The sequence below is a fragment of the Bos taurus genome, chromosome 11 (genome assembly GCF_002263795.3).
Source record: "Bos taurus isolate L1 Dominette 01449 registration number 42190680 breed Hereford chromosome 11, ARS-UCD2.0, whole genome shotgun sequence".
NCBI lineage: Eukaryota > Metazoa > Chordata > Mammalia > Artiodactyla > Bovidae > Bos > Bos taurus.
In genome coordinates, this window is record NC_037338.1 from 24,546,666 (window position 1) to 24,574,214 (window position 27,549).

Genomic DNA, 27,549 nt, shown 5'->3' on the forward strand with positions numbered 1-27,549 from the left:
TCATCCTACATGAATTTCATTCTTCCAACACATTCTGCCCAACTAAATGCGGACATGCCTCACTTTTGTTATGCAAAGCAGCTCCAATTCCCCCTTTCTCAGTTCCTACCTGTAGACTACGCCCAGGATCTGCCCTAGCAATGCTGCCTATTACGGTGCCCTTCCGAACAGAAAGACCTCTAGTCATTACATCATCCCTTTCTACCCAGAAGCTTGGTAGATGTGCATTTTAGATTCATTGAGCCGCATCACGTTCCTATCCAGGGCTTCTTCGACTAACAGACTCCACAAGGCCATGAATCTGCACCCTCTTTCCCCAATCCCTACCAAGCGCTCCAGAGTCATGGGACTTTTCTAGCTATAGGAAGGAACTCCCAAGGGAAAATACCTCCTTTTCATCACTTGTAAATGATTCTCTCCTTCTTCTTCTCTTCCTCTCCTATGGTCTTTTCCTAACAAAGGATAAACGGGCGCCATCCAGCAGATACTTCTTAAAAAAAAAAATTGTATTGGAGTATAGTTGATTTACAGTGTTGACAGGTGTCCATCAAAGTAATTCAGTTATACATATACATACATCTACTCTTTCTCAGATTCTTTTCCCAGATTCTTATCCCAATTACAGAATATTGAGTAGAGTTCCCGTCCTATATCATAGGTCCTTGTTGATTATTTTATATAGAGTAGTTGCTGCTGCTGCTGCTAAGTCGCTTCAGTTGTGTCCGACTCTGTGCGACCCCATAGAGGGCAGCCCACCAGGCTTCCCCGTCCCTGGGATTCCCCAGGCAAGAACAGTGGAGTGGGTTGCCATTTCCTTCTCCAATATAGAGTAGTGTGTATATGCTAATCCCAAACTCTTAATTTACCCCCTGCCCCACATCCTGGCCTTTCCCCTTTGATAACCATAAGTTTGTTTTCAAAGTCTGAGTCTGTTTCTGTTTTATACATAAGTTCATTTGTATTCTTTTTTTTTTTTAGATCCCACAGATAAGTGATATCACATGATATTTGTCTTGCTCAAGCAAGTACTTTTGATTAAAGCAAATATTAGTTCTCTGGGCACTGAGAAATTTCAGAAGGAAAAAATGTTAGCAATAGAATCCAATGAAGCTTACTACCATTAGCTACACAGTGCTGGTTGAAGGGTGATTACTGTAATAGAAATAAAAATGCGTTGATTATGTGTTTACTGGGTGCCAGGGCTTTACTAAATGTTTTTCTTGCCTTTAGCTCATTTAGTCCTCCTCAGTGCAGTTGCTGCTGCTGCTGAGTCGCTTCAGTCGTGTCCGACTCTGTGCGACCCCATAGACGGCAGCCCACCAGGCTCCCTCGTCCCTGGGATTCTCCAGGCAAGAGCACTGGAGTGGGTTGCCATTTCCTTCTCCAATGCATGAAAGTGAAAAGTGAAAGTGAAGTCGCTCAGTCGTGTCCGACTCTTAGCGACCCCGTGGACAGCAGCCCACCAGGCTCCTCCGTCCGTGGGATTTTCCAGGCAAGAGTACTGGAGTGGGGTGCCATTGCCTTCTCCGCCTCAGTGAAGTTAGGATGATTTTTATCCACATTTCACAGATGAGGAATTTGAGGCTGTGAGGGGTTAAGAAAATTGCTCCAAGATTACATTGGGAGTTGGTGACAGAGTTGGGGTTCAACCAGGTTCACCTAATGGTCAGACCTTAACCTCTGCTGCACTGTGCTTTAGTGACTGGAATCCTCTCCAGGCTGGTACCTCCTATCTCCAGTTCCATTCTTAACTGAAAATGATAAAGGCAGGAAAGAAGGAAAAGACAGGTTTCCTGAGCAAATTTGAGTACCCTGAGAATTATAGATAGGTGAGAAGAAACCTGAAGCCAGGAATAAGAAATTTTAAATTACAACTAATAGAGCAATAATAAGGTTGGAAATTCATGGTTTAGAGTCAAGCGTGGTGTAGGGACCAGTGGCAACATTTATTTTGAAAAGTGTCAGGGACTGCCACCTCCATTTAGATGCTTTTAATAAATGACAGTCTAAAATACTCTAAAGAGAATCCCAGCAGAGACTACAAGCCAAAAGTCTTTGGCTTACAAAATCATGGGGGCTGCTACTTCCTAAGTTACCATGCACGGAAGCAAAACTTGGCAGAATCAGAGACAAAGGATTTTGATCTTGTTCCCACCATTGCAAAACAAACCGCTGGGTTACCTCCATTGCTGCTCCTGAGTACCAAGATCCTGCTAGGCACTGTTTGGAAGAGAATCCCATTTAGGTCTATGCCCAGGGAAGTCAGCCCCTCTAGAGGTAGGGTCCCAAAAACCTAAGTTCAGGGTCTTTTCAACACCTTTTTGTTTTCTGCGGAGTTCTATTTCTTAAGGAAAATTTCCACATGTAATTGAGCTGCTACTCTGACACCATTTTCATTGAGTAACTCATGGTGATGTCACACCAGCCAGGCACTAGGGGAAGCCCTGCTTTTATGGGTTGGCTCTTAATTTAGGAATTTTTATTTTCTGACTTCCCTCCCCCCCACCTTTTTTTTTTTTTTGCTGGACTCCACTGCATTTGAGCAAGATGCCTGAGTGGTGAAGTGTTGCCTGCTTTTGAGAAAAGGAATTCCTGCTCGTTAAGAGGCAAATGGTTGAGTGAAAGCAAGATGTGAGTCCTGTAATAGTACATCTTAATTGGAGAGTTGGCAAGAGAGGAAAGATGTGTAGGCTTGGTGTGGGCTCCGTTGCCCCTAATGGGGTTCGTGGAGCTGAGCTGAAGAGTAGGCCACAGACAGCAGGATTCACAATCCCCCCACTGCCACTGTCCTGTGTACCTAGGGAGCCAACTGCCTCCTCCCTGGCACCTGGGCAACCACATCTAACCCATATCCCAGCTTCCTCCCTCGCCTCTCGTCTGCTCTGTGCAAGCTTGGCAAACCTCGCCTGTAAAAGCCTAATCCAAACAGCATGTCCGCTGAGCTCAGTGGGGTGACTCATGTGCAGTGATGCGTGAGGCCAGCAAGTGGAGATTAGGATCTGGCCCGCCCGCCAGCCTACCCTGCACTTCCTTTGATCAACTCTGATGGTTTTTAATTCTGCAGAAGCAGCTTCCTGCCAGGGACAAGTACCTCTTGGTGGAGGCTGGAGCCATGTCAATGCTGACCTACTTGTCAGAGTCAAGGCCTGCATGTGCTGATGGCACGCAGACTGACACTCTGGGCTCACAGCCCACACGGAGCCAAGAGGGGAGCCTCTTTCACTGAGGTGCCCGTGGTAACATCAGAAGCTTGCTTCGAAGCCAACACCAGCAAGGCCATGCGTGTGAGCAGCCCGGTTTCTGAACCTGATCCTGGCATTGGTTAGACTCACTAGGTAATAAAGAAAAATGGGACTCTCTCTAGGGGACTTTTTTTTGGTAAGCTGGAACATCCCTAAGGACAGTGTTTGGCATAAAATGAAACACTCACTGGGCTCTTCAGAAGTGCCTTTTCACATCTGTTTTGCTCAAAATGGAACACATTCGAAGTATATTACTTTCTTGAACTTTTTTCCCCCTGCTTGAGTGGAATGTGTTTGCCTCTTGCTTCTTCCAAATCCCCTCAATGACCAACACCAAGCAGAGCCCCTGAGACCAGGTCTTATTCTCTCTGTTTCTCTCTCATTCTTTATCATGCTCTCTCCTTTCTCTCACTTTTCTCAGGAAGTGAAGGAGTGATTCTCAACCTCAGTTGCAAGTTAGGGAGACCCTGGGGTCAGGCTCGGGCTTTAAAAAATCCCCAGTCCCAGGCTCCACCCTAGCATAATTCATCAATAGTGCGTGCCTGTGTGTGTGCTAATCACTCAATGGTGTCTGACTCTTTATGACTCTATGGACTGTAGCCTGCCAGGCTCCTTTGTCCATAAGATTCTCCATGAGACCAGAATACTGGAGTAGGTTGCCATGTCCTCCTCCAGGGGATCAAACCCAAATCTCATGTCTGCTGCATTGGCAGGCGGATTCTTTACCATTAGCACCACCAGGGAAGCCCTCAACAGTGTGTGAAGTTCCCCATTGTGCAGGCAAAATTGAGGCTCATTGAAATTTAGGGTCACATGGCATAAGCTGTCAGCCCTAGAAATGCTTCCTGTTTCCCTGTCTGTCCTTCCCACCACCATTCGATCTGAGAGCCTTCTAGAGACTGGTGTATATTGATACTTTAACCAGGTTAAGGTAAGATGGTTACCTTATTAAAAGAATTTGTTCCTCTGATTTAAAGTATTTACCCTCCCCTTGTGATTTAGCTGAGATTGAACATGAAGAACTGAAATACAGAATAGGTGGATCTTGCAGGGAAGAAGTAGAGGATAGCTCAGTACACAGCAGAGGGACCAACCCAAAGGGAATTTCTGGGAGACAGGTTTGTATATGGTGATAATGGGCTGTGGGTAGGGCTTCCAGATCAAATAAGGACCACTAGCTTAATTTGAATTTTCCAATAAACAACAAGTAGTGCAATATTTGGAACATACTTATACTAAAAAATTATTCATTGTTTATTTGAAATTCAAATTTAATTGGATGTTCTATAGTTTTTTGCTAAATCTGGAAATCCAGTTGTAGATGGCAGAACTGCGAGGAGAATTTTGGGCATCTGAGGTAGTGGTCCGTCTCACCTGCGTGCATCACTGCCCTCCAGGGTGTGTTGAGGACAACGGGTAGAATTTGGGGCTGTCCCAGTGACTAGGGATTGTTATGAGCATCTAGTGGGTGTGAAGCAGGATGCCAAGGGTACTGTGGTATGTAGAATAGTCCCAATGAAGAATTATCCCATCTAAAATGCCAATATAGTGCCCCGACCTGTCCCACCCACTTCACCATTTTACTGAGGACTCACCTGATTGCCTTCACATAATTGCTCCCTAGAAAGTAATGCACTGGCTTCTCAGACTAAGTTCACAAACTATCCCCAGAAAAGAGCCAGTTGGATAAATTCCAAGGTACATGCTTCATGTAGTCCAGCCAAACTATATAAATGATCCAATGAAATGAACCCTTGAAATTAACCCCAAGCCTTCAAAGCTTACAATAAGTACTGCCGCCTTCGGGAAGCCTTCCTTGACTGCTCCAGTCTTCACTGATACGTTTCCTCAATCCCTAGAATCTTTGTTCTTCTCATTTAATGCTTGAACATATTCTAATCGTTGCATGTGTCTAGCCTGTGAGTCTCACTAACCACCTGGGAGATATTGGGGAAGTGAGACCAAGTTCTGGGTGACCTTGGTCATGTTACTAATTTGATGGTTAGTTTTGTTGTTTGTTGCACTTTTCAGGTTTTTTAAAAACTCTGGTGTAGCTGAAATTAAATGTACAACTAGATGAAGCAGTTAAAGTAAAGATGAAAGGAGGGGTTGAGAAACCACATAGAGGAAGGGGAAGATCAGGAGCTGGAGATAAGATAATTTTGTAAATGGGTATTAAACTTAAGTTCAGGCTCCCTGACAGTCAAAGCAAAAAGGGAAACACAAGTGGTTACTGTCTGGAAAAAAAGGAAGCAATATTAGCTCATGAGGAAACATAATCTTCTTCTTGTGAATTCTACGTGAAATTTATCACAAAGATCCTAAAAGGCAAGAGGCTGAGAAACATAATGGAAAATGTCTTCCACTGTGTTTTCACAAGATATCAAAATGTGGGTGGGCTTTTTTTTCCTTTTGGTTTTTGTTCTTCTATTTCTTCTGTTTACTTTCTAAGAAATATGGGACTGTAGTATTGAACTTTGACTCAGTGAAGGCACTCTTGTAAGGTGTTAAAAATATTCTTTTCTTTTTTTTTGTTTGTTTTGTTTTGTTTCATTTCTGGTGATCTGATTAATCAGGGGGAACTCAGAAGTTTTCACCACCTGGAGCTTTCCCATGGACAGAGGAGCCTAGCAAGCTACAGCCCATGGGGTTGAAGAGTCACGACTGAGTGACTACACAACAGCTTTCATGAAGGCTTCATGTGTGGCTCTCCCAGGAGCTCTGACAGCCTACAGGAAAAGGTAGGGATGCTTGTAAGTATCTAGGGTTGTGGTGAGAGGTAGCGGAAGGATGGCTGGAAACAGCCACATTCTACCTCGCACCCAGCCTCCCCGCCATCCTCTCCACACCCAGCCTTTCCCCCCAAGTTAGAAGCAGATAGCTGGAGTTATCCAACTATCTTTCTAGCCACATCCTCAGGAAAGGGATAAAGGAAAACAGAGTGTCACCAAGGGCCCACCCCAGGGCAGGATCCTGAGAATGGCTTGAGGGACTGCCTAATCCCATGTATCATCCTTCAGTAAAGTGCTACACTTTGGGGTTATTTTGCCTCTCTTCTAAAGTCAGGGAACAAATAATCAGATGACTCAAAAAAAAAAAGAGTTTCCTTTTTTGGTTTTATTTGGGGCTTTTTTTGTTTTGTTTTTAGACCAACTTACTAAATGGGTGGGGGACTAAAACAAACGGAAAATAAGCCACAGATGAACCGCCCACCCTGGGCTGGGCAACATCCGTAAGAGAAAACTGTGGCCTGGGACTTCGAAGGGTGGCTGCTGAGCACACGTGTCCCTTCTCCCTAGCCACCCACCCCCATCTCGGAGGCCAACCCTTCTGCGTGGTGGCTAGCAGTGACAAAACCAAGATGAATCACCATATGTCAGGATCCATAAATTGTGAAAAGTCTAAGCAGCAGGTCTGGGATGAGAGATCAAGGCCAAAGGTAAATATTTCTGACATAGGCTTTTGTTTTCCGATGGTGGCAGCTTGGATTTCCTTCCTGTTGGTGAGAAAAGGATGGAGGGGTTAGGCGGGGCTGATCCAGCTGCAGAAGGAAAGGCTGCTAGAGCGGGAGGGGACTGCACTTCTCACTCCCAGGGAGACTTCCCACAGCTCCCCCGCTTCTCCTTGCTGAGGCTGGAGGTAGGGGGCACCCAGGGAGAAGTCTCTACCTCCTTCTCTTAGGGAAGTTCACCCTGGTTGTGCTGACCTTACTGGCCTAAGGGCCTTGCTTCTGGGTCAGAGGACACCAGCCTCAGTGCTGAAATGTGTCTCCTGGACTTATTTCTAATCCTCTGGCAGGTCAGTGTTGACTCACGCTCTCCCTCCACATGGGATTAGAGGAAGGGGGCTTAGGGTCATTTTTGGCTACTGAGCATCTGAACCCCCTTCCCATGTTTGGGATGCTATCACTTCATGAATTTCAGCGCCCTAAAAAAGACTGTTCTAGTCTTCTAGAAGTCTCTAGAAAAGTCTAGTCCACTTTGCAGCTAGGACGTGGACATACAACCAAGACTTGGCCAATCAGGTGCTCTTGCTCCGGAAGGAATCAGAAGTTATTAGCATCAACAAAGTGGGACATTGGAGAATCCTTTCTGGGGGAGGCTGCAGGGTGACAAAAATATCCAGGCTCCCACTGCCCATGGTGGTATCAAGTGTTGAGGGCTGAAGACAGTGATGGTGGAAGCCGTGGCACAGCACTCAGCAGTGGCAGCAGAGGTACCCTCATCTCACTCTTGCTAGGCTGTGATTGTACCTGTGGCCTCAGATATGATCCTGAGTTCTCAGTTCTTATGTTTTCTGATCCTGTTTTTCAGCCTTCTCAGGGATTATTCGATAGCTTTTTGAGAAATTCCTTTTCTTTAATCTGTCAGAGTTAGTTTCTGTTGCTTGCAGCTGAAAACCCTGATTCTGCCCAGCTACAACTGGTTTCAGTCAATCATTTGCAGATGCTCCTTTTTTTTTTTTCTTTCCTGCTTGCATTCTTCAAGCCTCTGTCCTCCTGGCAATTCCACAAGTAATCCAGAAAAGGAGGAACGAGCATGCAGAGAATTTGACCACAGCTGGGAAGTGAGCCAAGAGAACTCTGAAGAACTTGAGTATTAGCTCCTTCACTTTGTTAGGTGGGGTGGATGTGGGGCTGTGGGATGTTCCTCTTATGTTGTTCTTCTCATCTCTAATTTGGTTATACAGTGATTCCCTATGGCACTTACAGAGTCCATGAGGGCATGGACTGAGTCGCCTTGTTTTCCCCAGTATCCAGGCCATACAGGATGCTCAGTAAATAGTAGTAAATCGTGACAGAGAAAGTTTGAGAAAGAATTCAGGGGAAAGAAGGTACATACATCCTTAGTGTCTCTGTAAAAAAAGAACTGTCTCAACTCTGTGGGCTCGTGAGTCGAGCCAACACTGCAGGAATTTGGTGGTGTTGATTGAAGAGCAGGAACCTGGAGCTTTAGCCATCAGACTGTCAAAGATGGAGACACACTCCCAGGCAGGCAGAGCCTAACCTGGGTCTAGTCCAGGGAGAATGTCAGTCCATTCTTTCTTGGAAGGGAACCCCAACAGTGCCTGCAAGTTCAACTGAGATGGCTTTCCAGAAAGCATTTTGAATCAATTTCAAATGCATTGACAGTACTTGGTTGAAACCCCATACAGAGGTTGAGGGTGGGTGGAGTTAGTTTGAATCTCGAAGACCAAGAGCAGGTTACCTTAACCATAAAAGAGCCTCAGTGCATCTATTGTATGGGCTTCCCAGGTGGTACAGTTTAGGTGAAGAATCTACCTGCTGATGCAGGAGACTCAGGTTACATCCCTGGGTTGGAAAGGATCCCTGGAGAAGGAATGGCAACCCACTCCAGTATTCTTGCCTGGAAAATTCCATAGGGTTGTAAAGAGTTGGACACAAGTGAGCATACACACACGCACACACGCATCTTGTTTTGAGTAACATTTATTCAGATTTGAGTCCACAAGGAAGTGTTTGCTACAAACTGACTCTGGTTCTAATTTTTGTTTGTGGGATTAACCAAGGAAACATTTACCTTAGGCAGCTCTCTTAACTAACCTAAGTTTTCATTTCTTGATTTTAAAATCTCTAGTTGTAGAGAGTTGGGGCTACCTTGCTCACTAATTTCCTAGCGAAAATTCGATGTTTCTGTTAAGAATCATGTGTTGTTTTCCAAATACCCTTGCATCCAAGTACAAAGCTGGACCCAGGAGGCACAGACAGCCCATGGTGTGGCCATGTTCTGAAAAGACTAGGCTGCTGCTGCTGCTGCTAAGTCGCTTCAGTCGTGTCCGACTCTGTGCGACCCCAAAGACGGCAGCTCACCAGGCTCCCCCATCCCTGGGATTCTCCAGGCAAGAACACTGGAGTGGGTTGCCATTTCCTTCTCCAATGCATGAAAGTAAAAAGTGAAAGTGAAGTCGCTCAGTCGTGTCCTACTCGTAGCGACCCCATGGACTGCAGCCTACCAGGCTCCTCCATCCATGGGATTTTCCAGGCAAGAGTACTGGAGTAGGGTGCCATCACCTTCTCCGAAGACTAGGCTAGACCCTTCTAAGACCCTTCTCAAGCCAGGACCTAAGGCTAGCAGTGAGAACGTTAGAAGGGGGAAAACACTGTAACTAGGATCTGTAACCAGTTACAGGTCCTTCTGAACTGTTTGTGGTGCTTAGTTCGGCTAGTGAAGCTGAATTTCCAAGATATCTACTTCTAGCCTATGCTTGTCCCTTGGACTGCAAGGAGATCCAACCAGACCATCCTACAGGAAATCAGTCCTGAATATTCACTGGAAGGACTGATGCTGAAGCTGAAACGCCAATATTTTGGCCACCTGATGCAAAGAACTGACTCATTTGAAAAGACCCTGATGCTGGGAAAGATTGAGGGTGGGAGGAGAAGGGGACAACAGAGGATGAGGTGGTTGGATGGCATCACCAACTCGATGGACTTGAGTTTGAGTAGGCTCCAGGAGTTGGTGATAGACAGAGAGACCTGGTATGCTGCAGTCCGTGGGGTCGCAAAGAGTTGAACACGACTGAGAGATTGAACTAAGCCTATGCTTATCTTTAAATTCACATCGAACAGTAGAAGATCATTAAAGCTGCTCATACATCCAATACTGTCTGGGGTTAGTGAAGGAGAGAATTGTGAAACATCATGTGTGTGTGTTAGTCGCTCAGTTGTGTCTGACTCTTTGCGACCCCATGGACTGTAGCCTGCCAGGCTCCTCCATCCATGGGCTTTTCCAGGCAAGAATACTGGAGTGGATTGCCATTTCCTTCTCCAGGGATCTTCCAGACCCAGGGATTGAACCCAGGTCTCCTGCATTGCCGTCTGACTCGTCTTACACATGCACGTATATTTCAAACCTGTGCTGTGCATCTTGGTTTCAGCCCGTGAAATTCTGTGGTGACTGTTTTTGCTCCGAGAAGGTGCTGCGCCTCTTTCCGTCCTGGGCTTAGAATGATAAGCAGATTAGAAGGTCATGAGTGACAGCGGCCAGGATGGTCCTCTTCCTCCGCTTCCTCTCTTGGGAGAGGCCGGAGGACTCTGGAGAAAACAGAGATGGGAAGGAAAACAAGTCAATCCCAGCGTGGGGAGCAGGGAGGGGAGAGAATGGTGACAGACTGTGGGAGCTGCCAGCAAACATCTGATTCCCTGCATTGCTCGGAGGAGAGGAGGCAAGTCTTCCCAAATCCGGGCGCCCCAACACGATTGCGAAAGCCACGCCCATCGGCCCACAGACGGCCAACACTGCTGCAGAACCAGTGAGACACCTTGGGAAACCGCCCGAGTTTCTGGAGACATCTCTGTAAAAGCTGCCTTTCGCCCTGGTGGATGCTGGAATCCCAGCACTGGGTGACCCAGAGCCGCCTTTTGTTCACGGCAAAGTTAATTTCAGAAATGTCGTTCTCGGATGGATGCGGTCCTGGGGCGAAGAGTCAATGCCTTCTCCCACCGGCGGCCGCGGGGCTGGCTGAGCACGAGCGCAGAGGCACTCCTCGAGCTTTGAAGTCAACAGAGGTAGGCAGGGCAGGCCACGGTGGAAAACTGTGAAGTCAGCAGAGTTATCGCGGGCACTCCTCCCTTCCCCCTTGCTTCCCCTTTCTCCACCCATTTCCCCCCTCTCAGCTTGCAGCTTCTCATTTCCCAGGGGATCGTGCAACAGAAGAAAAGCCGTCCAGAGATACGAGGGGCCAGCCCACGGCTCCAGCTATCGAAGTATGCTCCCCCCCCCAGCCCCCACCAAGTCTAAAACAAACACAGGAACGCATTCCATACATTTCCAAAGACTAGAGAGCGCACACAGAAATCCTGGCCTTTGTGCCTTCTCCCTTAAACCCCACGAGTTTGGGGCCTCAAGTTTGAAGCCGGCTTCCTGCCTCCCCTGGGTTTTTTGAAAGATTCAAAAGTGCCTCAGACCAAGACAGCTGCTTGGTTGATGGCTCACATTGAAACCACAAATTATAAAATGATAAATCGCTGCTCAAAGCTCTTCCAGGAAAGACTATGTTGTCAAGATTAAGTTACAACCTCATGGACCTATGAGTGAGTCGAGCTGCTGACTAACTCTCACACTTCTTTTCCTGCCCAAGATGTTTTTGCTTCGTGAACTTTCACTGTTTCTGAATACTTGAAACAAATGACTGAAGGCAGAAAAAACATCAGGGGACTTCTTAACCCATGGAGCTTTTTACAGGCTTTATTATGTAACGGCTGCTTTCGTTTTGTGAGACCCAAAGGAAGTTGAAGAAATCTCTTTCTTCTTGAGCACTTAACTGCCAGCGATCTGTGAGAAATGGCTTCGTGTGGGCAGCTCCACTCACTTGAAACTCTAGTTGGAACGTGTAGTGTGTGCTAAATCAAAGCTGGTTTTAAGGAATTTGGGTCTTAAAGTATCTGTTCAGTGATTTGGGCAGGATTGCAACATGAATTACTGTATTTGGTTCCCATGAAATAAATTCTTTGGACTACTCTTAAAGGGTCTGGTCTAGTGATCGAGTGTGACAAATAATTAGGCCACATGCATTCTCTCATGTAATGATGCTTCTCTCTGCCAGGGTTTTGGCAGGCAGAAGGAGGTAAGATGAAATGCTTGTTTGACACCTATATATTGCCTTGCTGAGGGGTCTGGCACACTGACCTCATTGAGATCACCTGGGGCTGGAGGAAGACCATCATCTATCCATTATGTGTCTCCAGCACAGGGCCTTGGTTACACAACTGTGATCCGGTTTCTCCAAGGCCACTCAAGTCTTGAGGACCATCAGACTGTGAGTCATAATCACTTTAGCATTGACTCCTAAGTTCCCTCTTGTTGATTTTACACCTCAAGCCCTTCAGTTTCTCTCTTTCTTGGAGGCCTTGGGTTCTGTGTGGCAGTTTTTGTTTTCTGATGTCATCTTGTGTTATCACCTACGCTAGCCACTGCAGGGCCTGCCACGGCTACTGTCTCTGCTTTTCTTGAAGGCAGGCCTGCTGTCATTACTGCTGCTTTTTCTGGGCTACTTCAAGTTGTGGGGAGAGTTCTTTACTGTGATTATAGCTCTTTCTTCCAATTTTGACTGGTCTGGCGTCTCTGTGACTATAGCTCATTAGGACTCCTGAGGCTAGGAGGCACTATTTTTTTATGCTACCTTGTTTTTATTTTTTTTAAATAACATATACTGTAACTTACTTTTTGCAGGGAAGTATAAATATGAAAACAATAATAGTCATTAATCCCACAGTCTAGTAATGCTTCACAGTATTTTTTTTTAAATAAAAGTAATAAACCCAAGGGAAAAAATTAAAGCAATAAAAATGGTATCAGAGAAAAATAAAAGCTCCTCTTCTGCCCCTAAATCCCTCCCCAAAATATAACTACGATTACTAATTTTTGTGTATCCTTGTTACTGCACATATATGTATGTCCTTTAACAAAATTTTACATAAAAATAATCTTTCTGTACTCATCATCATTCTACATTTTGCTTTTTTCACCTAAAAGGCTATCTAAGAGATTTTTCCATCTATGCACTGCAGGGATACTCCCTATTTTTAATGTCTGCATAGTCTTTGTTAGAAGAGAATGTGCCTTCCAAATGAAATGCATTCAAATAAAATAATTCCAGGTCATTTCTATCCCTTACTTCCTCTACTCCCTGAATCCAAAGTGAATTATCTGACTTACAAGTTTGAAAGAATAACCTAGGCATGTTAGTTTCAACCCTGGCCTCCCTGAGACTCTCATTTTCACAGTGGTGAAAAAACTAGTACCTTCCTTGTATAGAGATTAGATGAGTTAATATATGTAAAGCTCTGATGCATAGAAATTATTCAGTAAGTGCTAGTTCTCGTAATTAATTTTGCATATGCTGTACTGGGACTTGCTCTCTCCCTTAACAATATATCTTAGGGATTATTCCGCAGCAGTATATATACATGCATGCTTAGTTGCTCAGTCGTGTCCAGCTCTTTGTGACCCCATGGACTGTAGCCCGCCAGGCTCCTCTATCCATGGGATTTTTTCAGGTAAAAATGCTGGAGTGGGTTGCCATTACCTCCTCCCGATCTTCCCTACCCAGGAATTGAACCCATATTTCCTGTGTCTCCTACATTGACAGGCAGATTTTTTTTTTTTTTTTGACAGGCAGATTCTTTACCTGCTGAGCCATTGAAGAAACCCACTTATAGACATACCTCATTTTAAAAGTGGCTAGTATGGTGTTTCATAGTATAACCTCACTGTAGTTTATTTAGATGTGTTCCAATTTGGGTTGTTTCTAACATTCAACCCTTTCTCACCTGAGGATATAGAGTTCTGGAGTCAGTCATTGTAAGGTTCACCTGCCATAAGTATATTTTCCTTTATTTAACAAACATGTATATCATTTACTACCTGTCATACAATGTCCTAATCACCTTTAAAACTTTATTATTAACTCATTAATACTCATAATGATGCTTTTGAAATAGGAGCAGTGTAATCTCCATATTACACATTGGGAAACTGAGGCACAGAGAGGTTAAATAACTTACCTGAGATCACATGGCTGGGAAAAGGAGGACCGAAAAAGCCAGGCCAGGCAGTCTGGCTCCCAAATTCACACATTTGACCTCCCTGTCCACATTCTTCACCTCTCTTTATTCTAAACCCTGTGGCATCACTTCAATAAGACCCTGAGACTCATTTTGTCACATTTCACACCCCTATTGTGGATGGGAATTCAGCCTTTTTGGAATATACTTAGGGACATATAGGTGATTTAAAAGAGAACATGATCCGGACTTTGCTGGTGGTCCAATGATTAGAACTGTGCTCGCCAACGCAAGGGGCACGAGTTCAATCTCTGGTCAGGGAACTAAGATCCCACGTACTATGTGGTGGGGCCAAAAGGAAAAAAATAAGACAAAACGTGTTTGCTGAATCAGTCTGACTCAAATTACCAAGAGCCAGCTTTTCTAAGGACTGTCCCGACTATACCCAGCCAGCATGGAGAAAGCTTTTCAAGTGATGATACCAGCATTTGCCTTCAGAGGTCCCAGGTCTGGGTTCTCAACTCTGCCACAGTGGCCCGCTGAGCAAACTCACAATACAGGTCAGCAGACAGCCTTAAAATAAACAAACATGTTTGTGCTGTGCCCAGTTATGAAACAGTGCATATCCAATTTGGTAGTGCAAAACTCATGCAAATAATCTGCTTTTTCCGATTCCTGCTGTGTATGAGTCTTTGACTTGGCCAACTCAAATTCCTAAAATACTAAGGTTCAGAAAGTCTGGTCAAAGTTTACTAGTTAAATATGAAACCCTGCCTCCTCTATCCATCATCACTGCCCCCATCCCTACCCTCAAGCCACTTTAGCTTTTAGACATATGTACACTAAATGCCTTTTTCTTTCAAGATATGAGTGAGGTATTTCTTTTGGAGTATATCCAGATAATCTGGCAAATCCACACTTGATGTTAGCCACAGGGAAGAATATTTATCAAAAAAAAAAAGAAAGAGGAACAAAATATAAAATTAGGGCAGACTATGGACTCACCCTCTTTAGAAATCAGAAAAATGGAAGACCTTACCAAACTGAAGAGTTTAATTTTTTTTTTTTTGCTTTGTTAATGGAAAAAATATGTACACATACATAATTTAATATTCTGGAAAATTCTTAATGATTAGCATTTACATTTTCATTTCAAAAGTTATTGCTTATTCTAACATACTAAAACCTGTACTTTTTCCTTTTATACATAAACCTCTATCTCTGGGTTCTGTCTTGTAGAAAGAAAGTTACTTAAGGCCAGTTTTTTACCCATCCTGAAGCTTAAATTTTGGCTCAAGGAGCTTCCTGTTCTACTCCAGCTGTGACATGTTGAAAATAAACCTGGCAATTGGAGACAATTTGTTATACTTTCTGAGCTTTTGCTGTGGCTGTAGCCCTTTATGTCTTAGGAAATAGGGTGGGAGATAGGGAGAGAAGTGGGGGAGAGGGAAGGAGAAGGGGAGGAGATCTGATGGGAACAGGAAATAGGGTCTTCTGGTTTTCCTAGGCCTTCTTTCTGCTCCTTTTACCTTTGCATCCTCCAAGGGGATGAACTGCCTCTGCACATACAGGCGCACCTCACTTTATTGTGCTTCACTTTTTTGTGCGCTTTGCAAATATTATGCTTTTTACAACTGGAAGGTTTATGGCCATCCTGCATCAAGGAAGTCTATCAGCACCATTTTTCCAGTAACATTTGCTCATTTCATAACTCTGTGTCACACTTTGGTAATTCTGGCAATGAACGTGAAAAAAGAGTCACTCAATTGTGTCCGACTCTTTGTGACCCCATGGCCTGTAGCTTGGTAGGCTTCTCTGTCCATGGAATTTTCCAGGCAAGAATACTGGAGTGGGTAGCCATGTCCTCCTCCAGGGGATCTTTGTGACCTAGGGATCAAACCCAGGTCTCCCGTTTTGCAGGCATATTCTTTGCTATCTGAGCCACTAGAGAAGCCCTTTTTCAATATTGTACTTGCTACGGTGACATGATCAGTAATATTTCATGTTAGTACTACTACTCGCTGAAGGCTCAGATGACAGCCTTTTTTAGCAATAAATTGTATTTAAATTGGGCTTTTTCTATGGCTCAGTGGGTGAAGAATCCGCCTGCATAGGAGACATAGGAGACACGGATCCCCTTCCTTGGTCAGGAAGATCCCCTGGGGAGGAAATGACAACCCACTCCAGAATTCTTGCCTGGAAAATCCCATGGACAAAGGAGCCTGGCAGGCTACAGTCCATGGGGTCACAAAGGGTTGGACATGACTGAGTGACTGAGTACACATGCATGTATTTAAATTAAGGTATGTTGTTTTTTTAGACGTAATGCCATTGCACACTTGATGGGCTACAGCATAGCCTAAGCATAAATTTTCTATGCACTAGGAAACCAGAAACTTCATGGGACTTGCTTTACTGCAGTCTTCACTTTATTGCTGTGGTCTGGAACCAAACCCGCAGTATCTCCGAGGTCTGCCTGTGTGTCTAATCCAACTCTTCTCACAGGGAGGTAGTTGAGCAAGAAGGGATTGTGTTGGGATGGGAGCAGGAACTTGTCTTACCCTTAATTATAATGCACAGTGCCGGAGATTGAACACAGGAAACTAGATTCTGGCAGAATTGCTAAGAACAAAGACAGAAATTGATTTAAAAAGGAGTGATCCATTTTTCATTAAAAATACCAACCACACACTCACAGAACTAATCACCCTATTCTCCCACCCCAGTATCATCTACTGGAAACTGCTCTAAACCCTTGTCCCTACTGAAGAAGTAGGCCCAACAGCCATGTTTTGTAGCTTGTTATCCAGCTCTCCATTCTCATAGCTGATTGAACAAGAGGTGAATACCCGATTCAAGAGCAGTTAATCTGTAAATTCACTAGATTCCCATGACCTGTAGCCCTATGAAAAGAGAAAGAGATCCTGGGCTAATCAGAGTCATTCTCAGAGGAGTGGCATGAAAGCAAAGAGAAAAGTTATTAGCAGTGCAGAAAGGAGGAAGGGTGAACTGTATTTATAATGATGAAATCCCACAGACAGCGATGAATGTCTGTTAGTGAGGTCTGTCAGGCCACCTCAAATTGAGAACTAGCTTTTAGTACTAGTTTTCTGAGGCCAGCCCGTTACGGTTTCTGTTCTTGTATTTCTGAAAGCTTCCATTATCTTATCTTGTATTTTTCTTAAAGTTCTTATACTCGAGCTAGCTGGAATGAGTGCCTGGTGGTTGTAGCCAAGAAAAAGCCAAACTAAAGCATTATTAAATAGGCAGGCAAAAATAGAGCCAAAATAAAGAGGACTGAGAAGTCAGGAAAGTCAAAGCCAAAAGCGATGGGAGTAGGTGACTTTTGTTAAGGTTCTTGAGGTTGCCGATAATGTTGTTGAAATGAGTTCAAATTGATTAAAGAAGAAAAAAGTAAAGGAATTCACATATTTATATGAAGGATGCTCAAGTAGAGCAAGGGCAGCCAGGACTCTTAAGAACTAGTGACAGTTCCTCAAAATGTTAATATAGTGTTATTACCATATGACCCAGTGATTCGACTCCTATGAAGACTTAAGTGCACACTAGAACTTGTGCGCCAGTGTTCATAGCAGCATTATTCAGAATAGACAAAGAGCGGAAACAACTCCACCAACTGACGAAGGATAAAGCAATTAGCATACCCCTATAATGGAATATTATTTTATCGTATAAAAGAAACGAAATGCTGATACATACTACAACATGAATGAACCTTGAATAAGTGAAAGAAACTAGACACAAAAGGTCACTTATTATGTGGTCCCAGTTGGCTACTGGGGGCTGGGCAGAGTGGGGAATGGAAAATGATTGCTAATGGTCCTGGAGTTTCTTCTGGGGGAGATAAAAATGGTCTGGAATTAGATAGTGATAGTTGCTGTACAATTCTGAATATAATTTAAAAAAAACCAACTCAATTGCATACTTCATTTTTTGAAATATTTATTTTTATTTATTTGGTTACATCATGTCTTAGTTGAGGCACACAGAGTCTTCGATCTCCGTTGTGGAATATGGGAGCTTTAGTTGCAGCATGTGGGACCCAGTTCTCTGACCAGGGATGGAACCCAGGTCCCCAGCACTGGAAGCCCAGAGTCTTAGCCACTGGACCACCAGGGAACTCCCTCACTTGTATACTTTCAAAAGAGTGAATTTTCTCAACATGTGAATTATATCTAAAGCTATTATTACAAAAATTATATACATATGAAAACAGAACAAAGCCAAACAAAACAACAATATTGTGTCTCAAAGTGGAAAGCCAGGAAGAGAAAACCACATGACTCTCTCTGTCTCTCTCCACCCACTACTGCCCCAGGCTGTCATCTCTGCTTCCCTATGGACATCTGCTTCATTCTTCCCTCTCTACAAATCAGCTTTCTTTGCTGTTTCATGCACAAAGCAGCCTATAAACCCCACAGTTCACACTTATGTGTTGTGACAGAGACTAACCAGGTGGTCACCTGTCCATTTGTTCTTCATTCTGAGCATATAATGAAATGACATTTTTCAGCATCCTTTGCAGTTCAGTTCAGTTCAGTCAGTCGTGTCCGACTCTTTGAGACCCCATGGACTGCAGCACACAAGGCTTCCCTGTCTATCACCAACTCTGTAGCTTGCTCAAACTCACGTCCATCGAGTCAGTGATGCCATCCAACCATCTCATCCTCTGTCGTCCCCTTCTCCTCCTGCCTTCAATCTTTCTAAGCATCAGGGTCTTTTCTAATGAGTCAGTTCTTCACATTAAGTGGCCAAAGTATTGCATATTCAGCTTCAGCATCAGTCCTTCCAATGAATATTCAGGAATGATTTCCTTTAGGATTGACTGGTTTGATCTCCTTGCAGTCCAAGGGACTCTTTGCAGTCAAGTGCAGTCATATGATGAATTATGGCCAGGAAAATGTGGGCAGAAGTGATACAAACTATTCTCAGGCCTGGTCAATTAAAAAACCTACTCTGTACCTCTCCATCCTCTTCCTCTTCCTTTGACTGCTGCTGTTGCTGCTGCTAAGTCGCTTCAGTTGTGTCCGACTCTGTGCGACCCCATAGATGGCAGCCCACCAGGCTTCCACGTCCCTGGGATTCTCCAGGCAAGAACACTGGAGTGGGTTGCCATTTCCTTCTCCAATGCATGAAAGTAAAAAGTGAAAGTGAAGTCGCTCAGTCGTGTCCGACTCTTAGCGACCCCATGGACTGCAGTCTACCAGGCTCCTCCATCCATGGGATTTTCCAGGCAAAAGTACTGGAATGGGGTGCCATTGCCTTCTCCGCTTCCTTTGACTAGGACCTTAGAAAATAGTTGAACTGCTAGATGAAAAAGGAGCCTGGATATTTGATAAAATTTATTGGAGCACAGCATTTCCCCACTGACCTATTTGAACTGGATATGATTGAGAAATAAGCTACTGAAATTTGGGGGTTGGTTGTTGCAGTAGCTAACTTACTCTGACCATATATGTCCTCTGTACAAGAGACTAACCCAGATTGACTGGTTGGGCTCTCAGATCCAGTGTAAAATCTTCAGATAAGAAAATTGTATTGGTCCTAAGTGAGTCAGGAAGTCTCCTAGTTCACTTGTCTGAAGCTGAGGCATGAGGTCACAGGGCATAAACATAGTTCCCTGGGGGCTACTTACATAAGCAAGAGGCATTTCTTAGAGAAAAGATGTCCACTCTAGTGGTTAAATAGGAGGGGTCACTGTGAATTAGGGAAATGAAGATGCAATGCCCAGAGCAACTCTATGTTTCTCCCCCTAATACATTCATAGATAGAAATATAGGTATGGGTATAGATATATTATAGATATGGATGTAATATATTCTGGTTCCTAATTTTAAAGGTAAAGTGCTTTTAAGGAAATTTGAAAAAAGAAAAAAAGATTGAGTCACCATTTTGCTGTAACTCCTCCCCTTCTTTCCATTCCATTCCTTCTCCTCCCCCCATCCTAGGGGACAGTACAGTGCAGTGTGTGCCTGCTAAGTCGATTCAGTCGTGTCCGACTCTGTGCGACCCCATAGATGGCAGCTCACCAGGCTCCCCCGTCCCTGGGATTCTCCAGGCAAGAACATTGGAGTGGGTTGCCATTTCCTTCTCCAATGCATGAAAGTGAAAAGTGAAAGTGAAGTCGCTCAGTCGTGTCTGACTCCTAGCGACCCCATGGACAGCAGCCCACCAGGCTCCTCCGTCCATGGGATTTTCCAGGCAAGAGTACTGGAGTGGGGTGCCATTGCCTTTTCTTTACAATGCAATGTGTGCCTGCTAAGTCACTTCAGTTGTGTCTGACTCTTTGCAACCCTATGGACTGTACCCCACCAGGCTCTTCTATCTATGGGATTCTCTAGGCAAGAACACTGGAGTGGGTTGCCATGCCCTCCTCCAGGGAATCTTCCTGACCCGGGGATTGAACCTCTGTCTCCTGCAGCTCTTGCATTGCAGGCAGATTCTTTACCACTGAGTCACCAGTGTAGCTAAGATTAGTTAACTCTCTAGAATGAGATTACCTGGCAATAGCTTTGTTTCACTGTTTCCTGGCTCTGGGCTGTTGGACAAATTATTTAACTCCTCTCTGTTCTAATTTCTCCATCCATATGGGAATATTAATAATAGCACTTACCATAAAAGAGTCTAATGAAGATCAATTAGTTAATTTGTTCAGGGTATAGGAATGTGCCTGGTTCATAGAATTTATTTGCTGTTTGTTGTTATTATGTATTTGAAACTGCATTGCAAATTTAAAAATTTTTTTCTAGAATCTTCTAAAGATTAAAGGTGGACTGTGTCTTTAGTGACAACTCTTTTTATCTTCTTGAAGATCCCAAAGAAGTGGCAATCAGTTGTTCTTGTGGATGCTCTGAACTGGTGGAGTTATCCAAATGCAGATATTTATATGGAGATTGAAAAGCAGAGACTTTACTTCGTCGACAAAGGTCCCTATAGTCAAAACTATGGTTTTTCCAATAGTCATGTAGGGATGTGAGAATTGGATCATAAAGGAAGCTGAGCATCAAAGAATTGACGTTTCTGAACTGTGGCGTTGGAGAAGACTCTTGAGAGTCCCTCAGACTGCAAGATCAAACCAGTCAGTCCCAAAGGAAGTCAGTCCTGAATACTAATTGGAAGGACTGAGGCTGAAGCTGAAGCTCCAATACTTTGGCCACCTGATGTGAAGAACTGACTCATTAGAAAAGACCCTGATGCTGGGAAAGATTGAAGGCTGGAGGAGAAGGGGCCTACAGAGGATGAGATGGTTGGATGGCATCACCGACTCAATGGACATGAGTTTGAGCAAGCTCCAGGAGTTGGTGATGGACAGGGAAGCCTGGCGTGCTGCAATCCATGGGGTCTCAAAGAGTCGGACATGACTGAGCGACTGAACTGAACTGAGATGAAGATACTGAGGTTTTTGTTTAAATAACACAAAGAGCCATTTTTATTGGCAGGAGGTGTACCTCTTCCAGATTATTGTAATGTCTCATTTCCTCTGTTAATGGTCTGAATCAAGAAGTTGGGGCCTCAGGACTTGGGTCAAGAGGACTAGAGGAGACTCCCCATCCAGGAGATAGAAAGAGCTCCTGCACCACACTGGCAGCTGAAAGCAAAGGAGCAGGATGCTAGGCAGGAGCCCCTGGAAAGAGTCTAATGGGGGAAATTTAGGAGCAGTGATATCCAATATCCACTTTTACAGGTTTTTTTTCCTGCACTGTAATTCCCCTCTGTAATCATTAAGACTTCATGAAGTTTGTTAAAATTGTAGCCTTATGTTAGCAGCATCCTGGGAAATAGAAAGGTTTTCATATTTCATGGTAAGGTAGATATTAGAGAGTGACAGCCAGCTGGAAAAGCTGTTATGAGATGACTAGAGGTGACTGGGGAAGAATTCTGGAACAGAGCTGCTCAGTGTAAGGTGACCAGTGGAAACCAGCGTAGATTGGGGAATATGGAAATACCTGGAAGGAGGCAAGGAAGGTAATCCAATAAAGCTGGAAAAATCTGGATAATCTCTCTCTCCATGTGTGTTTAAACGTGTGTTTGTGTGTCTGCATACCTATACAGAATTTATATCCACTTTGGATTTATGGCATATACTTTTTCCCATTATGTCGTGAGCTTTCTTAGTGTCTTTAAATATTGTTCAAGTACATAACAAGTATATAATGAATAATGATCTCTTAATACTCTATGATTTTATTCTCTTATTTAACTACTTCCAATTATTAGACTTTTTTTCAATTTTTCACTTTTGTAAGTAACATTGCAGTGAACATTCTTACGTATTCTTCTGTGCATATTAAAAAATTATTTCTCAAGATAAGTTCTCAAAAGTCTGTTTTCTGTGCTAAATTGTATGAACAGTCTTAGGCTTTTGATATATATTGACAAATTGCCTGTTGGAAAACTCATAGCCTAAAGGACTCCATAACCACTGCACCACATCTTCATGTTAGATTAGCTGTGCTCATTTAAAGAGGCTGAACATGATAAATATGGGACAGTGTTTGCCTGTTACCATGAGATTTCACCAAGGAAATATGTCTCAATTTCCTTGTCAAAAACTTGCCTTTCTTTACCTCCAGGATAGTCTTTCTTTAGCAGATTTAGCTGTGAGGAAATATTGATATTCTTTCCAGACAGAACTCTCTAGCCTCCCTCAAAGGGAGCTTATTCTTTTTAAAATTTTTTTAAACTTTTTATTTCATATTGGAGTATAGTCAATTAACAATGTTGTGATAATTTCAGGTGGACAGCAAAGGGACTCAGCCATGTATGTACCTGTATCTATTCTCCCCTAAACTCCCCTCCTATCCAGGCTGCTGCATAACATTGAGTCCCCTGTTCTATACAGTAGCACCCTGTTGGTCATCCATTTTAAATATAGCAATGCGTATATGTCAATCCAAACTCCCTAACTATCACTTCCCCCAATTCCCCCCCACCCTACTGGAAACTGTAAGTTAGGTCTCTGAGTCTGTGAGTCTGTTTCTGTTTCCTAAATAAGTTCATCTGTATCATTTCTTTTTAGATCCCACATATAAGAAATGTCATATAATATTTCTCCTTCTCTATCTGATTTACTTCACTCGGCATGACCATCTCTAGGTCCATCCATGTTACTGCAAATGGCATTATTCCATTCTTTTTAATGGCTGACTAGTATTCCATGCATATATGTACCACATCTTCTTTATCCATCCCTCTGCCAATGGACGTTTAGGTTGCTTCGATGCTTCAGCTATTGTAAACAGTGCTTCAGTGAATATTGGGGTGCATGTATCCTTTTGGGCCATGTTTTTCTCTGGGTATATGCCCAGAAGTAAGATCGCTGGATCATGTGGCAACTCTATTTTTAGTTTTATTAAGGAACCTCCCGGAGAAGGTGATGGCACCCCACTCCAGTACTCTCACCTGGAAAATCCCATGGACGGAGGAGCCTGGTAGGCTGCAGTCCATGGGGTCGCTAAGAGTCTGACACGACTGAGTGACTTCACTTTCACTTTTCACTTTCATGCATTGGGGAAGGAAATGGCAACCCACTCCAGTGTTCTTGCCTGGAGAATCCCAGGGACGGGGGAGCCTGGTGGGCTGCCGTCTATGGGGTCGCACAGAGTTGGACACGACTGAAGTGACTTAGCAGTAGCAACAGTGTAGGAGGATTCAAAGGGAGCTTATTCTTAATTCTCCTCTGTCTACTTTGAAAGCAAGGTGAAATAATCCATCTGCTGTGGCATGACTGAGGGAAAACCTTGTCTATGACTCTCAAGTTTACCCCCACAGCAGGTATCTTGACTCTAGATAAATGCCCACTAGTTCTTACATAACATACTTAGAGTGATTGTAACTTTACACATTACTATAGAGAATGTTGATGGCAAAATATGATGGGGTTATAGAGACCATTTACAAGACCAGACTGATGTATGTAGCATCATCCACTACAACATGCCAAGTGTTAGGATGGAGTTAGTGGCATCGGCATGAGAGGAGCAATACAAGTGGTGTGCTCACACCAGCTGTCCTGGCTCTCTCTTAATTGCATACTTTAATCCCAAGATAACCATGGGCAGCTCTGAGCCCTCAGCTCAGAGGGAGCAAGCCATTCAATTTCTTTGACTTTATTAATTCATGGGAAGTAGTTCTTGAGAAGTCCCTAGAACTCTGTTCTGCACTTTCAACACTTGACATCACAAATCCTCCACTGAGAAGTTGTGGAAACTAAGCAAGAAGTTTAATTGCATTTCCTGAATCATAACTAAATAATGAAAGAACCTGGACTAGTGCTGTGCATTTCCTTTTATTTGTTTATTTGTTCTTAACAGTACTGTTGCTGACTGCCAAAGTAACGCATGTGCATAGGAGGGAGAAATGAAAGTGCAGAGAGTAGAATAAAAATCACCCACAATTCTAGAACAGTAGAGATTTCTGCTGTTAACATTTTGGTAGATTATTTTCCCACGCTTTTACCCATAGATCTAGACACATACTGTCATCTCTTTTGTAATTCTGAGATCATACAGTATTATTTTGTAATCTCCTTTTTTCTTGTTGTAGGTTGTTTCTGATTTTGCACCATCAAAAGTAATACCATGAGGGCATTTCTTGGTAGGTAAGTCTTTGTATGTAGCTCTGATTATTTTCTTTGGGCTGATTCCTTAAAGTGAAGTTGCTGAGTTAAATAAAGATAGTCACAGTTTAGAGCTTTTGATAAACAGCACTAGCAGGCCCTCCAGAAATATGGGCCATTTTCCACACCTGTTAGTAGTATCTGAGGCTACCTGTTTGCCTGTCTCCTCATCTACAGCAAGGAGAATTTTTTTTTTTTTAAATAAATTTTCCAAGTTGATTTCTGGCAAATGATGTCTCCTCATCTTAATTTGTACTTTAAAAAATAAAACTCTTCTTGGATACAGAATTATTTATGCTCTGTATTTCTTCCTTAGTGAATGCCAGCTTCTGTCCTTTGCCATGCTAACACTTCCTAACCTGCCTTGTGGCCAGCTTGGTGAGCCTCATTTTGTGCAGGATCCTGGATGACTGAGAGTGACACCAGTGAGAAGAGGCCTTTCTCATACCATGTCCCTGTGAGGCCCCTAAGGCTCTTCCACAGGAATTACTTCTCACTCTTGGGCAAGAATGGTCTATTTTACACCATGGCCTGTCTGCACCTCAGTCATGTCTCACTGCACAGGCTGGTGCCAAAATGCCACCATTTTGGAAAAAAGGTTGCAGGTCTGAGGTAATCTCATCTTTATTTTAGTTCATAGACTAAAGATTTATAGATCTATAAATCTTAAAGATTTATACATCTTCCCCAAACTACAGCTGTCACAGTTTCACTGAAATGAAAGTGGCCAGGGGGACCTTATCTGAAAATGATCATTCAGTTGAGTGCAAGTCCCCAGGACCCGAGGATGAAAATCTCCTATTGTGAATGGAAGGACTTTGATGATGACTACCACTGACCTGTGCCAACTGGAAATGTTCTGCATCACAGACCATTCCCATCAGGCACTCAAACTCCATCAGGCACTCAGTGTGGGCAAAACCAAGTTTTTGATTAGGAGGAGGGTAAGGAATGATACCTTGATCTGGCGACACACATACTTATGTGCTCACAAATGCATTCTGTTTGCACATATGCATACAATTACTAGGAAAACAATAAATGCTGGAGAGGGTGTGGAAAAAAGGGAAAAAAGTTCTTGTACTGTTGATGGGAATGTAAATGGATGCAGCCTCTATGAAAGACAGTATGGAGATTCCTTAAAAAAAACTAGGAATAAAACCTCCATATGACCCAGCAATCCCACTCCTAGGCATATACCCTGAGGAAACCAGGGTTGAAAAAGACACATGTAACCCATTGTTCATTGCAGCACTATTTACAACAGGTAGAACATGGAAGCAACCTAGATGTCCATCGACAGATGAATGGATAAAGAAGTTGTGGTACATATGCACAATGGAATATTACTCAGCCATAAAAAGGAACACATTTGTGTCAGTTCTGATGAGGTAGATGAACCTAGAACCTATTATACAGAATGAAGTGAGTCAGAAAGAGAAAGATATATACCATATTCTAACACATATATACAGGATCTAGAAAAATGGTACTGAAGAATTTATTTACAGGACAACAGTGGAGAAACAGACATAGAGAATAGACTTAGGGACATGGGGAGAGGGGAGGAGAGGGTGAGATGTATGGAAAGAGTAACATGGAAACTTACATTACCATATGTAAAATAGATAGCCAACGGGAATTTACTGTATGGCTCAGGAACTCAAACAGGGGCTCTGTATCAACCTTGAGGGATGGGTGGGGAGGGAGATGGGAGGGAGTTTCAAAAGGGAGGGCATATATGTATGCCTATGACTGATTCAGGGGTGGATGGAGAGGGAGATGGGGTGGAGTTTCAAAAGGGAGGGGATATATGTATACCTATGATGGATTTATGCTGAGGTTTGACAGAAAACAGCAAAATTCTGTAAAGCAATTATTCTTCAATTAAAAAATAAATAAATTTTTTAAATTACTAGGAAAAGAAACTAAAGGAAATTACATGATCAAAAGCAAATTATTCATTTTGTATTTCTTTTTCCAAAAATAATTTCAGACTGTCTAAAGGCAAATTAATACAGTAATATCCATACAACTTACTCCTCTGATGAACCTTTGATAGGCACTCAGACTGCCTCCCTAAAGTGTGCAGACAAAAAAGGAAACTGCTTCTTAAATTCACTGGAAAAGCTTTATGTGCTTTACTTACATTCATGAAGAACCATAAACCAGGGGTGGGAAATCTCTCCAGGTCTTTAATCTTATTATTATAATCCAAGTGTTTCATCACACTAAAGAACCACTTAGGACTTCTTACATTTCTAGTTACAGTTTATCTCTTAAATGCCTGTTCTTTACTCACAGACTTCTGACATTTGGACAAAGACTGAAAATAAAATAAATCTATCTTTTATTACTTAAAGGCCATTTTAACTTTATGCTCTTATAAGATTTTGTTACAAGGTTTTGATCCTGTGTTTGGTCATTTAGTTATTGGACTTAAAATTTGGCGTTTCAGTGGACCTCAGAGCAGTGAATTTCTAGAAATGTACAATCAAGCTATCACCTAAAGGTTTATCTGAAAGTTTTTAATCAGACTTGGTTTTATCAGATCATCCCATAATAGTTTGCTGAGGTTTTACTGACATATGAAACAAAATAAATATGGATGAGGAATATTTGATTTAACTCTGTAGGGGATATGAATTAGTAGAAGAATGGATTTTCTGAGGAAAATAAGAAATTAGTAAGGACAAGAAATTGTGATCTAGACAATGGCTGCTGTATTAGCTTATAGTGTAAACTGAATAGTGGAGGAAGGAGGACAGCAGTAGAGAATGGGGGAAAAGCATCTACTCAGTAACTAATGAGAAGCTAGGAAATCAGCTTCTACAGCCCAAGGAGGAAGTGGGAGAGAAGAATTGGTAACCCTGGCTGGCAAGCATACTTGGGTACCCTGAATACTAAAAATATGTGCCTTTATCATACTCCAAGTCAAGTTAATTTTCTGCTTCTGCTCTTCTCCATTCATTCATTAAACAAATATTTATTAAGCACTTGCCATATGCCAGGTGCTTGTCCAGGGACTGGGAATACAATAGTGAACAAAATAAAGTCCTGCCAAAGTTCTTTCAACTCTAGCCTATATTTTCTTCTTCAGCTCTCACGCTAGCCCCTCAGTCTTCACCTCCTTTCCTCCCACT

The 27,549-nt window shown here is 43.1% G+C and overlaps 1 long non-coding RNA gene across 10 annotated transcripts in view; it reads left to right on the forward strand.

The window, feature by feature from the left end:
• LOC112448762 (uncharacterized) overlaps positions 1–27,549 on the forward strand; it is a 65,162-nt gene that overhangs the window by 30,002 nt on the left and 7,611 nt on the right. For 7 of the 10 annotated variants that reach the window (XR_009496404.1, XR_009496399.1, XR_009496400.1 and 4 more), the window contains 4 exons: positions 5,819–5,983; positions 6,542–6,681; positions 7,730–12,020; positions 24,334–24,388. This is a non-coding gene — a long non-coding RNA (uncharacterized lncRNA). Of the gene's footprint in view, positions 1–3,064; positions 3,336–5,818; positions 5,984–6,541; positions 6,682–7,729; positions 12,021–24,333; positions 24,389–27,549 lie in introns of all 10 variants that reach the window. The other 3 variants (XR_009496395.1, XR_009496402.1, XR_009496401.1) reach the window with 3 other exon arrangements.